The following is a 15,962-nucleotide window of genomic DNA, read 5'->3' as shown; positions in this document are numbered from 1 at the left end:
TCTATACCATAATGGCCTGACTGACCTGGGACTGAAGACTTTGCATCTGAGCTCTCCTATCTTTCAGTTGCACCTTTGTGATGGACACTCTGTACTGGAGCTTGGGGAGCGTAGCCACCTCTTGCTTGGCCTTTTCCAAACCTGCCTGTAGGCTGTAGCTCTGACATTTTCTTTTATCATTGCTTACTTTACTTTTCACTTTGCTTTCAGACTTGCTGGACTGTAGATGGCTGATCTGTGTCTCACAGGCACCCATCTTGATCTCCATGTTATTCCTCTGTTGTGCGCTAGAATGCAGGGTCTTACTTTTCTCCTTTAACTAACATGTTAGTTAGGTGTACTCTGGATGCATGTTTTCCAGTTCTGCACCCTGCTGCTACAGCCTGTCTTTCAATAGTGGGCGTATTGAGTAGTGGTATTCTTCTGTTGCAGAAAGTCACGCTGTACATTATACCAATCTTACAGTCTGGCTGGACTAAGTAAAGCAAAGGCAAAATAATGGATGCATTTAATTACTAAGATCAATGCAATCAAAGGTAGGTAAGAGTAAAAGAGCTGGTTAAAATTACACAAAATAATTATTTGTTTTACCCTTTTAAAGCACTATACTGTATAGGGTAGATCGTGTGAACTTCAAAAATGAAATAAAATAAACTTAGCTTATATCATTTTTTAAGATTAATTATACAGCAGTAATGAAAATGTTATTTTGCCAAGACTTTTATCTGCTTATCTCAGTTTTTGATAACAATAATTGCCTTAAGAAAACAAATCACAACAAACATGCAATATAATAATTTAAAGAGATTTGAGAGGACCTGCGTTAGCATAAATTCGGGAAAGGTACATATAGAGGTTAATTCCTTAACTCCTTCAGGCTGTACAGCTAAAATTATGTAATAATTTAATATTCTTATCTCTCAAGTATACAGATTAATACAAAGAACCTTTTTAAAGAAAAAGTCATATTTACACTATCTTGTATTCCTTTCATCACATTCTCATTATAGACATGAATCTGGGATTTTAAAATAAAAGGCCATTACATTAAATGCAAATGTATCTTCAATTTTTTCTGCATACATTTTATATACAGACTTATGGACTTTTATATAGTCTAGAGATGCTCACTATATTGAGATTGTTAATAATGTGTTAATAAAACACTTGCTAACGAGAAATGATAACACTTGTTTCTGTTGATTTGTAAATAAAACATCGACAGTATGACAGAGAGAGAGAGAGAGAGAAATGCTTAAAAGTTAGAAGACTAAATATCCTTATTAATTCACAAAATTATTCATTAGCTGATTTTGTCTTGTGCTTACCCACATATAAAGGATTTTTAAGATCCATGTTAGTGCTAATGTCACAAATGGCTCTTTTTATTCAGGCTTTGTCGTTTTTGCTAACTTTAGGTACTTCCCCTTAAGGATGCAATGGTATATAAAAAAAACAGGACTTACATTTCTAAAATTTAAATTAAAATATTTTTATATTATATTTTATATTATAATATTGTTATTGTTACTGTTTAAATTATGGTGATAATGCTAAGGAGCATAAGATTGTTAGAAGGGTTGCAAACAAGGCAAGGTCATGGTATAGTTAGTACCTAATTGATTTAGGGACTCACTTATTTGACAGAATCCAGGGTATCAATGTCAACAACATGGCTTGTCCCATACTCCCACAAACCTGGAGTCAAGAAATCCCTTAAAATCACAGTTTTAAATGCACATCCACACAATTTCCATTTTTATCCTCTGTTTCACATGTAACAGCATGTAGAAGTGAATTAAATGTGCTCCAAGACAAGCTCTGCAAGCATTTGTACAGAATAAATAAAGATAATTTCAAATTATGTCATCATTTTGAATTGGATTCTCTAAAGAATAAAAACTATTACAGCAGATTATGACTCAGAAATTTCCTTACATAACATATAGGAGGGTTTTTGTAGTTATCACGTTCAACTGTGTGCAAAGAAAGTGTTAAAATACATGCCTTTATGCTACAGCACAATATGGATCTTAAATTGTCATAGTGTCAAGTTCTTAGCAGCCTTACTGCTGACAAGTGCCCTTTTGCTGTCTCTGGCTGGCAACTCATTTTTAATACAGCTATTACTGATTTATGACTTTACTTTAACATTTGAGTCTAGATAACCCTCAGAAGAGATAACAGCAGGGCACTGTGACAACATGACATTAATTTTTTAACTTTTCACTTAATTTAAACACAATGTCCAAACACCAAACAGCATTGCATAAATATTTCAAAGTCAGTACAAAAAGGACAAAGATATTAACTGTTTAATGTATTAATTGTTCTGCAAAATATCCATATATTGTAAATGCCATTTGTTTATATTATCCATTTATTTAGTACAATGTGTATACTTAAAAAACATGACAATCAATATCTAACTGAAATAGTATTAGTTAATATTTATAAACAACTGTGGGAAATGTCCCCTTCTCCCCATTAACTTTCTTTTTGTAAGAGATGGTCTCTTATGATTCACTTGATATTATTGTATATCTTTATAAGCCTGGTTTGGTTTTATAAATGGTTATATAAATTATATGTAATAATGAAGATTTCCTTTTGTAACCTTGTTAAAAATGGTTACAGTATGTGTACCACTTTTCATATGATGTTCAAGGTTACACATTTATTTTTGGTCCTTACTGTGCTCCTACTTCGTAAATATGCACATATTTGAACATATTATCAGGTATCAGGTATTATCAGGTAATTGATCAATACAGCATTCCACATACTGTAGGAATTTCCCGAATATGATCCCTTCAACAACTAAACATAACAGTATGAATAGAAGATTTACTGTATAGACTATTGATCTTACTAACAAATAAAAGAGTTTATTAAAAAACATTATACATTATACAAATTTGTATTTTGAGTAAAGAAATACATGTTTCTATGTTTGGTGGCTCAAGAGAGATGTCTGAAAAGCCCAAGGCCTTTTTAAGAAGAAACATTCAATAATTACACACTGCAAAGTGAGTGCTTGACTAGAAAACCCATCATTAACAATTAATGTTGTCTGTGTATCAGAGCTCTTAGTCATATCATTTTTGGGTACATTACACATCAGTCAGTCTTGCTTAAAGTAATGTAGAAATATAACACCTGAAAATATTGAAATGTCTTCATGTGTTATACTGGAATACAGTAGTTAACATTAAACAGACTGCTGAATGGTAAAATGCATGTTTTTTGCATGTTGCTTAACCTCCAGAAGTATGAGTAACCAGAATGTTCACAGTATCCGAAGAACTGAAAAATATTACTGTGCTAATAAAATTACTACATATTGTTACTGAAAAAAATAATATAATTAAGTTCTGCCTTCCAACATCACCATGATGTAAGGTACAGTACATTTTTCCTTTTTATATTAATACTCATATTGCTGATTTTACATGAAAACATGTTTCATTTTTTTGTTTCACTTAGTGATTTTGTCATTTTATTTATCATGTCTGCATGATAAATAAAATCATGCATACATTTACATGAATATCATTTTTTGTTCTTTCACAACTAATACAGGATGTGTATTTTGTAAATAGTATTCTCTGTTTGACCTAAAACAAAACAAAATTAGGTTGTACAGGATACAATATAAAAATCATATAATTACTGAGATCTCCCTGTTGTCGTACTAGGGGAGAAAATTAAAATACACTTTTTATTAATGCTAAAACTTTATAACACACTAAAGAGTATTCATTCAACATAATTGAAATGCTGTGTTTCTTTAATTATTTCTTCAAAGCAAAAGAAGCTGAAAATAATTCTGGTATATATTTCTATTTCGCTCTCCATCAGTACACAATCCCAATAGTTTTAGCTACAGTATGTAATTCATGGTTTTAAGATGGTCTTTTAAATATAAATATTTCACTATAAGTCACTATGTCTTTATATAGATATTAATTAGTATTTAAATATTCACTTTACATTCATAATTTCATAGACGTACTGGAGACTATCAGGTGTTAAATTGAGGAAGGGAGAAAATAGCCCCCCAGACAGACAAAAGTGATACTATACAGTATACGTGATAAAAATTCAGTCGAAAGGTACAGTGTGTTAACACAAACTCATCTGCTAACACAGCTGCTTATAAGAGCAAGGAGACTTTCTGCACAATGAAATAAAAACTATAGTACAATCTAGTAACAGATTTTAAATTCTTCAAGCAAAATTAGCTGCTTAAGTTTGTCAAAGTCAGCTGCTTTGCAAGCAGTACGCGACTTCTCAAAAGGTACTCCTTTTTCTTGTGCAAACTCAACACAGTTTTAATTTTTTTATCATTTTGAAACCTTGCATGGTATGTTTTAGGGACTGATTCATATAATCAAATATGATCTGATTATATTATATTAATATAGATTCATATTTATTGTTATTTACAGTATACTTCTTTTTTATTACTTTCAATGTTGAAATACTTTATCTTTGTAAAATGTGTGCCTCGTGTTTTTGTCTATAAGTTATTTATTATGTTTTCTTCAAAGCTGGTTAAATTAAAGTTTTCTAGTTATATAATTTATTTTATTGTTCTAAGTAGAAAATAAAGATGTGTTGGAAGTGTTACCAGTGCATGTCCAAATCATGATCTGGAGCTGCCCCTTTCTAAGGTCTTTCCTGGGGGCCCCCAAAAAGTTAGAACCGGTCCTGAAATAGATGCACCAACTACAGCTCTCAGTAATTTGTGAAACCTGTTACACTTTTTTATGTTTATAAATCTCTATAATGTGAAATAGAAAGGGCTAAATGTGGAATTTCATAGCAAAGGGTATACTGTAATACCATTACCCTCTCTGCTGACCTAAATGCAGAAATATGATAAAAGTGTTTGCTGCAGTGGAGTCACAAGGCCCAATATGATTGAGCTACTATTAAAATACTATTTAATTTGCCTGGATTTTAAAATAACCTAAGCATATGAAATAAATCTATCATATAACAAATTTAATTCAATGGCAAAGAAACAAATTTATTCTTCTTTGACAGGATTGGCTTTCCAATTAAGTAGCAACAGATAATGTGAGGGTTTGAGCATGTTCTGAAAAAGCCAACTTGGTTTCCACTTCAGTAATTTTTATGATGACATTTATGCAGTTGTGGGGTAAATATACAGTCCCTTGCAAATGTATTCAGGCCCTTGCACATTTTTCACATTTTTTGTTTTATAACCTGCAGTTGTGAAACTTTAAAGTCGCAATTCGTATTTTACATACACAACCTACTCCTATGTGACAGACAAAAAATGGAAATAAAGAAGTATAGTAAATAGTTAAGCATTATGAAATAAAAATGGAAAACTTATGCGTTACTATTCAGAACCTGTGCTGTGGATTCAACCCTGAAGACCAAAGGCTTTCAGAATGGCTTATGGATGAATTTATATAAAAGCAAGGATCAGGGGAAGAGAATAAAACATTAAAAAAATGTAATATTTCTTCAGAATTTTACAGTTCATCATTACAAAGTTGAATGCATCAAAAGCTGCTTGAATCAGGCTGTCCCTTTAATCTAAGTAGCAAAGGCAAGGAGGAAATTGATGAGAGATATCACCATGTGGCTAACAGTGACTTTGAAAAAGCTCAGTGGTTGACATGGGAGAAAATATCTATGGGTCGATGATATCCCGGGCACTTCACAATGGAGGCTAGTACAGAACTGAAAAAAAAAACATGGCAAAAGGGTTTATAGTCAGAAAAGACAAAATGGGAGCTTTTTGGCCTAAAAAGCATTACAACGAACACATCAGTGAGTCAGCACCATTAAGCATAGTGATGGCAGTATTATGTTATATTTCTATTTCTTATCACCAGGAACTGGGAAGTTTGTCAAGACTGATGGGAATATGGAGCAAAGTACTGGCAAAATCTTAAAGGAAAATCTGACCTAAAACTGGTATTGTCACTTTTCAGTAGGACAATAATCCAAAATACAAGGCCAAATGTTCACTGGAGTCGTGTAAGAAAGTAAATGTCCTGGGGTGGCACAGTCAAAGTACTGACTTGAATCCTATTGAAAATCTGTGCAAAAAGTTTAAAACTGCTGTCCATAACTGATTCCCTTGCTACTTGAGAGACCTTGAGGAAATCTGCAAAAAAGAACAAACATTGCACGAATCCAATGATAAAAATTAGTAGAGGCTCAGTCAAAAACACTTGTTGTGTAATTTTTGCCAAAGGTGCTTCCACCAAATATTGAGTTCATGGCTCTGAATCCAAACTATTTAAATTTTTCTTTTGCTTTTACAGACTTTCAAAGTTATCTTACCTTTAGGTCATTTTAAGCATAATTGAGAGTAAGGTTTTAGGTTAAAAATGTGTATGCATAATTTTGTAATTGAACAAAACATATCACAATAAAATAGGTCTGATGACCTACGCAAGACACTACAGTACAATTATCCTTAATAAACCTTTTAACTGTACCCCAATTGAATTTGGTGGTAATAGACTAAACCATGATCAAAATTAAAGGTTTTAACTTGGAACAACATCTGCTACGTCTTAAAACTATGGAATTAAAATGACTGATGTGGCCACATGCTAATTTATAATTTAGTATAAATCCTTGCTGATATGGTAGGAATAAGGTAAGTATGTGTGCATTGTATTGCACAACGAAAGTGTTTGATATACAAAAATATAGTTAATTCTGTATTGCAATTGATGTCTAAGCCAACAAATATAAGATACATATTTACCACACCCAGCTCAGACTTAAGTATTTTATTTTTAAATGTTAATGTTGTAGATGATAGATTGGGTACTCGTCTCAGTTGAGTTTGGCTTGTCAAGGATATTATTCATTACAGCATTCATATCTTTAACTAAAGACACATGACGTTCCAACTGTGATCTGGGGCATGTGAAAGAAGTTTAAACAATTCGACTTACTCCATTACTAATACTTATCAGGAAATCTGCATCATGTTTTTTTATTCTTATATCATACAGATGCAGCCATTCAAAATGCGCGGGCGATACCGCATTATTTTCCGGTACGCTGTACGCAGTCTACCGCAAGCTACCGGTAAATACCGCGAGTTACCGGTAAATACCGCTAGCAAAATAATAGTATCCGGAATTTCCGCAAGGTGGAGCTAATAAAGCTCAACCTCTCATGTTTGAGCTGTAGCCATCAAAGTCTTTAACGAAGATATTAATAATAGTATTAATAATAAATGACCTTGGACAAGCTGTAAACTCAAAGTATTGCCCTGGTCCACATTCTTTTTTTCATTGACCGTCTTTGTAAAAGTAACGCCACAGCATTTCGCAATCACGCATTTTTTTCCAATCATGCAAAGTACAGTGATTCACCATGCCTTTCACATGCTCATAAGAGATTGATTTAGGGACATAAACATATTACCGTATGCAAACTGTACTGTATACAGTATGTATATGTATATTTAATATCTTAACTGTGCCCGTTTAAGTATTGAATATTCATATCTAATTTTACCACTGAAGGGAAATCTTAGTAGCTGAGCATAAAAACAATAGGAGCATACTGCAACGCGTGTGAAGGCCATAAACGATATTAATTTTGGAACATAAACATACAGTATATGGCTGGTCTCGGTACTTTAAAGAAAACATACACGAAACATGGTTTCATTATGACCAGAATCTTGAGATATTTTTAACTTGATTTACAGTATTTGAGAGGTATGTCTTAACACCGATACTACAGTGCTTAAGTACTACTCACGTATATGTTTCTAGGTTTATATTATGCATTTCATACGGTCAAATTACTTTTGAGCAACTAATAAGAAGCGTGAAACGGTATGCGTTTTACTTTCGTTTCGTGCTGGGACCCGTGGATTGATTAGAGATATCAAGTACATACAAGTCATTTTTTAAATGTTGTAGTTCGTCTTGAAAAAATGTTACGAGTACATCATCTATCAACAATTACACAGGTTCTGTTTCCATATTGCGGATTTTGGTTACGTAATATTATTTTCTAGATTTCACGTTGTGAATATATGATTTGGGCAAACAGAACCGCAAAGAAGTACATTATGGGTTGTTGTTTTTTTTTGCAGTTTTATCTAGAACAAGCGATGCTTAAACCTTTGTCTGATTCTTGTGAAACTATCCACACGACAGTTACAGTACCTAGGAGTTGACTTCAGTGATGTCACTGATGGGATGTTTCTAAAAATCCATCCTCTGTAAAACGTCTTCTCTAGTTGTCCTGCATATGTATTCGCTAATGAAGCTGTGTGTTCTGAGCCTGGATCTCTACATTTCTGTATGAACCACCTTAGAGGGCTAAAGACAGCTTGTGTTTAAATTGAGTGTAAGGCAATTTATGCTTCTAAAGTCATGGTCAGCATTTTTGTACTGTGCTGTAAACTTGTTCTGTGCCTAGTCACATTATTTTATAGCGTTTTCATAGCGTTATCAAATCTGGTGGCGCTGTGTTAGTTTCCTGACTCCCATGTCACATGGTCTGTGATTGTAACCTGTAATACCGGTTTAATTCGTCACAGCCAGCACTCCGGTTGTAAAGTAGAAGCAGGCGAGATTTCCAGCGAAAAACACCTCCCCCTTCTTCAGGTGTGAGGGTCTTCTGCTCAGAATGAAACGCTAAAATGTAATGTAGGCTCTGAATGGGTTCTGACTTGCTTTAACAAAATATGTTTACAAATCCTTTCACCTGGCATTTTCGTAGTTAGAAATTATGGAACGCTCTGTTAAAAGCAAGGGAGTTTTTATGTCCGTTGCAGTTCTTTTGCAACATGAATATAATTATATCGTTATTAATTTCTTGAGATACGCGATTCCATATTATATTCCCTTTTAATCAAATTCTAAAAGTATGCTTGTTGACTCCGGTATCGCGTTAGTTAAAGACTTCGATGCTTAAAATGTTTAGGAGAAATGGAATACTGGTGTGTATGTTTTCTTTAAAGTACCGAGACCAGCCATATACTGTATGTTTAAGTTCCAAAATTAATATCGTTTATGGACTTCACACGCGTTGCAGTATGCTCCTATTCTTTTTATGCTCAGGCACTAAGTAAAAGGAGATGCTTCATATTGCTTGACTAATTTTAAAAACTAAGTTAGAAATGCAGACGCTCCCTCGGTGCGCTGCTCTGGTGCGCCGGCTCTTACACAGTGCCTGTCTGCCGTAAGCGTTACAATATACATACCCAACACTGCTTGTACCCATCTGTCATGCAAATAAAACACCTTGAATTGAATTGAATTGAGGGGAGAGGGGGGAATACTAAAGCCAATACTGGCTCAATACCCTCGATGGGCTTTGACGTGCTAATGCGTTGGTTTAACAGTCCGGGTGTGGCAGGCTTCCAATGTCAACTCGACTCGATTGGAAGACAATGAACGTATTTTGTGATATTTAGAAATATAAATTTGTTTGGTGCGAGTGAGGTTTTATTTAATCTCTGACCAAGGGAAACGTTTCATTTTTTCAAAGAAATGTTTGTTAAAAAATAAAGTCATAGTTCTATGGGATTCAATCACAGACCATGTGACATGGGAGTCAGGAAACTACTGTAACACACAGCGCCACCGGATTTAATAACGCAATAAAAACGCTATAAAATAATGTGACTAGGCACAGAAAAAGTTTACAGCACAGTACAATAATAAATGCTGACCATGACTTTAGAAGCATAAATTACCTTACACTCAATTTAAACACAAGCTGTCTTTCTGTATGAACCTCTAAGCTGGTTCATACAGAAAATGTAGAAATGCATTAGCCTGATTATGATTAAAAAACACATAATTAAACACGCGTTTGCGATTTAAATCAGAACACGATTTAAATCAATATAAATGTTTATATTGTAACGCATACTGTCCAGCCTCCATTTCTCTATAAAAATTTACTCTGTTGCACACACACACACAATAGAAGGAGGAACCGCTGTCAGAAGGGAAGATATGTTCAAAATATCGCAAATATCGTTCATGTTGCGATATTTTGAAATATAAAAGTCAATTTATTGTCCATAATATCGCTATTCTATTTTTTCGAAGAAATGTTTGTTAAAAGAAAAGTCCGGCACCAGCTGGATTCGATCACACAACCTCCCAGTTGCTAGTCACGCACCTAGACCAGTCGGCTAGAAGACAGCTCGCATGAACAGGCAGGCGAAAAAGCCCTACACAGCCCTGTCGCAGCACACGAATACCGTTATTAAATTCTTTAGATACGCGATTCCATATTATATTCCCTTTTAATCAAATTCTAAAAGTATGCTTGTTGACTCCGGTATCATGTTAGTTAAAGACTTCAAAGCTTAAAATGTTTAGGGAGAAATGGAATACTGGTGTGTATTTTTTTCTTTAAAGTACCAAGACCAGCTACAGTATATACTGTATGTTTATGTTCCAAAATTAATATCGTTTATGGCCTTCACACGCGTTACAGTATGCTCCTATTCTTTTTATGCTCAGCTACTAAGATTTCCCTTCAGTGGTAAAATTCAATATCTACAACGGGCACAGCAAAGACGTTTTTACTATAAGTCTTTCTACGACAGACCAACGGACCACGAGTGCCCCTGTCGGTCAACCAATCACGTACTGCGGTGCCACGCGTCATCTTGCGTCATACTGAGCGACGTCACCTGCGGTACGTGTCTGTGACGCGCACTTTGAATGGCTGCATCTGTAGCAACATTTATTGCCCTATTTTCCTTAATTAAAAAATTGTAGGCATCTAGCTGGTATGATAATTATCCTGAATAAGACAAACTTGGAAAATTCAATAGTTCTAGGTGTCAGAAACTGAATCCAGTGTCAAAGAGGAATTAGCCTTGAACAGATAAAATATAGACAAAAGCTACTATGCAAGAGTAGAAAGGTATAATAACAAGAGAAATAGTATCCTTAACCTTGTTCCTTAACAGGGTACCATACCACCTCAGCAACTGACATCCTGAACAACAACCAGAGAGAACAGAAAATCCTCATCCAAAATCTCTAAATGAAGAGAGTAAAGAAATCCCTTACTAATCCCCTTTCCTTGTTATCTCATACCATCATACTAAGGAGTCAGTGATAATCAGATTCATTTTTTCTTACTTCTCTTTCTTCACCTGAGACCAAGTCCAGTCTTGAGACCAATGGTTGAGTAGCTGACATTGGGTCATTTAAGTAGGCTCTTATTACAGCTTCACTTGGTACTATATTGAGTGCTCCAGCAGATCTCTCTTTAGCTCACGGGGTTGGGTCGCTGCAGAGAGACGCGGAAGTCCCGGGTTCGAGCCACCTATACTTTGGGCCGACCTGATGCGGCAAGGGCGCCCGCCTGAGCCCCCGTTGCGTTACATTGGTGTCAGAAGCGGGATGGGATAGCCCTTCGCCGGGGACGGCGATTTAAGCGGGGGAGAGTGTAACGCTTACGGCCGACAGGCACTGTGTAAGAGCCGGCGTACAATGTAACGCAACGGGGGCTCAGGCGGGCGCCCTTGCCGCATCTGGTCGGCCCAAAGTATAGGTGGCTCGAACCCGGGACTTCCGCGTCTCTCTGCAGCGACCTAGCCCTGTGAGCTAAAGAGAGATCTCTCTACAGCCCAGTAGCTGTAGTCCTGCTATCACAGGGAAGGGCGGTGACGTCACCTGCTCTGGTACGCCGGCTCTTACACAGTGTCTGTCGGCCGTAAGCGTTACACTCTCCCCCGCTTAAATCGCCGTCCCCGGCGAAGGGCTATCCCATCCCACTTCTGACACCAATGTAACGCAACGGGGGCTCAGGCGGGCGCCCTTGCCGCATCAGGTCGGCCCCATCCCGACTGGAGGCTCGAACCCGGGACTTCCGCGTCTCTCTGCAGCGACCCAACCCCGTGAGCTAAAGAGAGATCTCTCTTTAGCTCACGGGGTTGGGTCGCTGCAGAGAGACGCGGAAGTCCCGGGTTCGAGCCACCTATACTTTGGGCCGACCTGATGCGGCAAGGGCGCCCGCCTGAGCCCCCGTTGCGTTACAATACTGAAACATCCTGTTGGAATTTTTATTATGATTTACATTATTATACCAAAATGAGAGTTATCTTTACAAATCCTTCACATAAAACCCTTATGTGATAAGGCTAAACATGGATATGTGATAATTAATATTTTGCATCTCCTTTAAAGTCATGCTATGCTGCTCTGTAAAGGACTTAAAATTATAAACACAATCAAAGGTTAAAATAAATGTAGTATATTGTAACAAAACGGGGTTCAGGTGGGCGCCCTTGCCGCATTAGGTCGGCCCCGCACCGTCGGGGGCTCGAACCCGGGACTCCCGCGTCACTCAACATCCCGGTGAGCTAAAGAGAGATCTCTCCACAGCCCAGGGGAAGTGGTCCTGCTATCACAGGGAAGGGTGGCGACGTCACCGCTCTGGTAAGCCAGCTCTTACACAGTACCTGTCGGCCATATGCGTTACACTCTCCCCCGCTTAACTTGCCGTCCCCGGCGAAGGGCTATCCCACCCCGCTTCTGACACCAATGTAACACAACTGGGGTTCAGGCGGGCGCCCTTGCCACATTAGGTCGGCCCCGCACCGTCGGGGGCTCAAACCTGGGACTCCCGCGTCACTCAACAGGGACCCAGCCCGGTGGGCTGTAGAGAGATCTCTCTTTAGCTCACCGGGCTGGGTCCCTGTTGAGTGTCGCAGGAGTCCCGGGTTCGAGCCCCCGACGGTGCGGGGCCGACCTGATGCGGCAAGGGCGCCCGCCTGAACCCCAGTTGCGTTACAATATTATGAACATCAGCAATTTAATCAAAGCCTCTATTTTTAATTCTGTACTCTATCGTATATCAATACTGATTCATTCTAATTCAGATTGAGCAGAATCTTCAAAAATGTGATCAGGATTTTAAATTAAATTGTACATGATCAGAAAATATGAAGTGTTGCAATAGCTCAACCATTACATTTACAAATGAAATCTAATTGACATTTTGACGGGTGTTACTCATAATTAAAATTATTTGTTATTATCTTTATATCCATAAAACTAAAAGAATAATTTTTCATCACAAATACTAATCAAAATTAACTGGTTTCTTAGAACAAAATGTCTAAAACTTCAGTAATCAAAATACAGATGCAGCCATTCAAAATGCGCGGGCGATACCGCATTATTTTGCGGTACGCTGTACGCAGTCTACCGCAAGCTACCGGTAAATACCGCGACTTACCGTAAATTCTCCTATAATACGACAAGCAAAATAATAGTATCCGGAATTTCATAAAATTCATGTTTGAGCTGTGGCCATCAAAGTCTTTAACGAAGATATTACTAATAGTATTAATAATGAATGACCTTGGACAAGCTGTAAGTGTAAACTCAAAGTATTGCCCTGGTCAACATTCTTTTTTTCATTGACCATCTTTGTAAAAGTAACACCACAGCATTTCGCAATCACGCATTTGTTTCCAATCATGCAAAGTACAGTGATTCACCATGCCTTTCACATGCTCATAAAAGAGATTGATTTAGGAACATAAACATATTACCGTATGCAAACTGTACTGTATACAGTATGTATATGTATATTTAATGTCTTAACTGTGCCCGTTTAAGTATTGACTATTCATATCTAATTTTACCACTGAAGGGAAATCTTAGTAGCTGAGCATAAAAAGAATAGGAGCATACTGCAACGCGTGTGAAGGCCATAAACGATATTAATTTTGGAACATAAACATACAGTATATGGCTGGTCTCGGTACTTTAAAGAAAACATACACGAAACATGGTTTCATTATGACCAGAATCTGTCTTGAGATATTTTTAACTTGATTTACAGTATTTGAGAGGTATGTCTTAACACCGATACTACAGTGCTTAAGTACTGCTCACGTATATGTTTCTAGGTTTATATTATGCATTTCATAAGGTCAAATTACTTTTGAGCAACTAATAAGAAGCGCGAAACGGTATGCGTTTTAGTTTCGTTTCGTGCTGGGACCCGTGGATTGATTAGAGATATCAAGTACATACAAGTCATTTTTTAAATGTTGTAGTTCGTTTTGAAAAAATGTTACGAGTACATCATCTATCAACAATTACACAGGTTCTGTTTCCATATTGCGGATTTTGGTTACGTAATATTATTTTCTAGATTTCACGTTGTGAATATATGATTTGGGCAAACAGAGCCGCAAAGAAGTACATTATGGGTTGTTGTTTTTTTTATGCAGTTTTATCTAGAACAAGCGATGCTTAAACCTTTGTCTGATTCTTGTGAAACTATCCACACGACAGTTACAGTACCTAGGAGTTGACTTCAGTGATGTCACTGATGGGATGTTTCTAAAAATCCATCCTCTGTAAAACGTTTTCTCTAGTTGTCCTGCATATGTATTCGCTAATGAAGCTGTGTGTTCTGAGCCTGGATCTCTACATTTCTGTATGAACCAGCTTAGAGGGCTAAAGACAGCTTGTGTTTAAATTGAGTGTAAGGCAATTTATGCTTCTAAAGTCATGGTCAGCATTTATTATTGAACTGTGCTGTAAACTTGTTCTGTGCCAAGTCACATTATTTTATAGCGTTTTTATAGCGTTATCAAATCCGGTGGAGTTTCCTGACTCCCATGTCACATGGTCTGTGATTGAAACTTGTAAAACCGGTTTAATTCGTCACAGCCAGCACTCCGGTTGTAAAGTAGAAGCAGGCGAGATTTCCAGCGAAAAACACCTCCCCCTTCTTCAGGTGTGAGGGTCTTCTGCTCAGAATGAAACGCTAAAATGTAATGTAGGCTCTGAATGGGTTCAATTGTGATTTGGGCTTGATTAAGGTCGCTGCCTTTCATCTAAAACCCTACTTGAATCCTTCTAAACTAAAAATCAGTGTTTGTGAGTTCTAAATAAAGAGGTATCCAGGTAACAGTGAAACGGGCGGACAGTCTGGGGAGATCGCCCGTTTTCCATGTAAATAGTTCCCTGGTTCCGCACCCCTTGGTGTTTCTCTCGCTCTCTCTCGGGTCACCTGATCATTAGCTCGAAAGATTTGAGTGCTTTGTGTATATTCTAATGGTAGTGGGGGCAGGGTGTGTGGGAACAGGTTTGGTTGAAATTGCATTGGAGATCTATGTTCTTCACACCTGAAACATTTTCTCTGAAAGCATTTTCTTCGCAGTTTAACCGATCTTGTTACAGCATGTTACAGTTTACTATTATTAACCATATTAATTTTAAGTGCTTAATGTAAAATCTTGTAAAAATATATTTTCATTGTTCAAATATACATTAAGTCTGACTATCATATAATAAGTTAAATACAAAACTAAAGAAAAAATAGGGTTAAATATAATTCAAAATATTTTGCTAACAATGTTAACTGTTTATGAATAATAAAATGTATTAGCTAAGGAGTAGGATGGCACAGTTGTTAGTATGTTTTTTGTTTTGTTTCTTTTTCATAAATACAACAGTAGTACCTGATGTCTCAGTGGCTTTCAAAATTAAATTATGCATGCAAACCTGTGAACTAGAAAGATAACTAAGATATCCATCCATTTATAATGGTGGCAAAGTGGTTAGCATTGCTATCTTGCAGCACTGGGGTCCTAGGTTCAATTCCTGCCATCTTGTGTGTGTGGGGTTTACATGTTCTCTCTGGGTTACATGGTTTTTCTCCATATGTGTGATATGACTCCCTCTCGCACTCCAAAACATACTGGTAAGTTAATTGGTTTATGGGAAAACTGGCCCTGGTGTGTGTGTGTTTGTGTCTGTCTGTCCTGTGGTGGACTGGCGCTATGTCCAGGGTGTATTCTGCCTTGTGTCCGTTGCTTCCTTAAAATCTAAAATATGAGCTCTACTTGCCACTTACAGTACCAACAGTACCAGCTAACTTTAGTAGTGACATTTTCATGGATCTTTTTAACTATAAAATTTACAACATCAGACTTC

Source organism: Atractosteus spatula, chromosome 2 (assembly GCF_055471065.1).
Source record: "Atractosteus spatula isolate fAtrSpa1 chromosome 2, fAtrSpa1.hap1, whole genome shotgun sequence".
In the NCBI taxonomy this organism is placed as follows: Eukaryota; Metazoa; Chordata; class Actinopteri; order Semionotiformes; family Lepisosteidae; genus Atractosteus; species Atractosteus spatula.
This window is presented reverse-complemented; position numbering follows the sequence as displayed.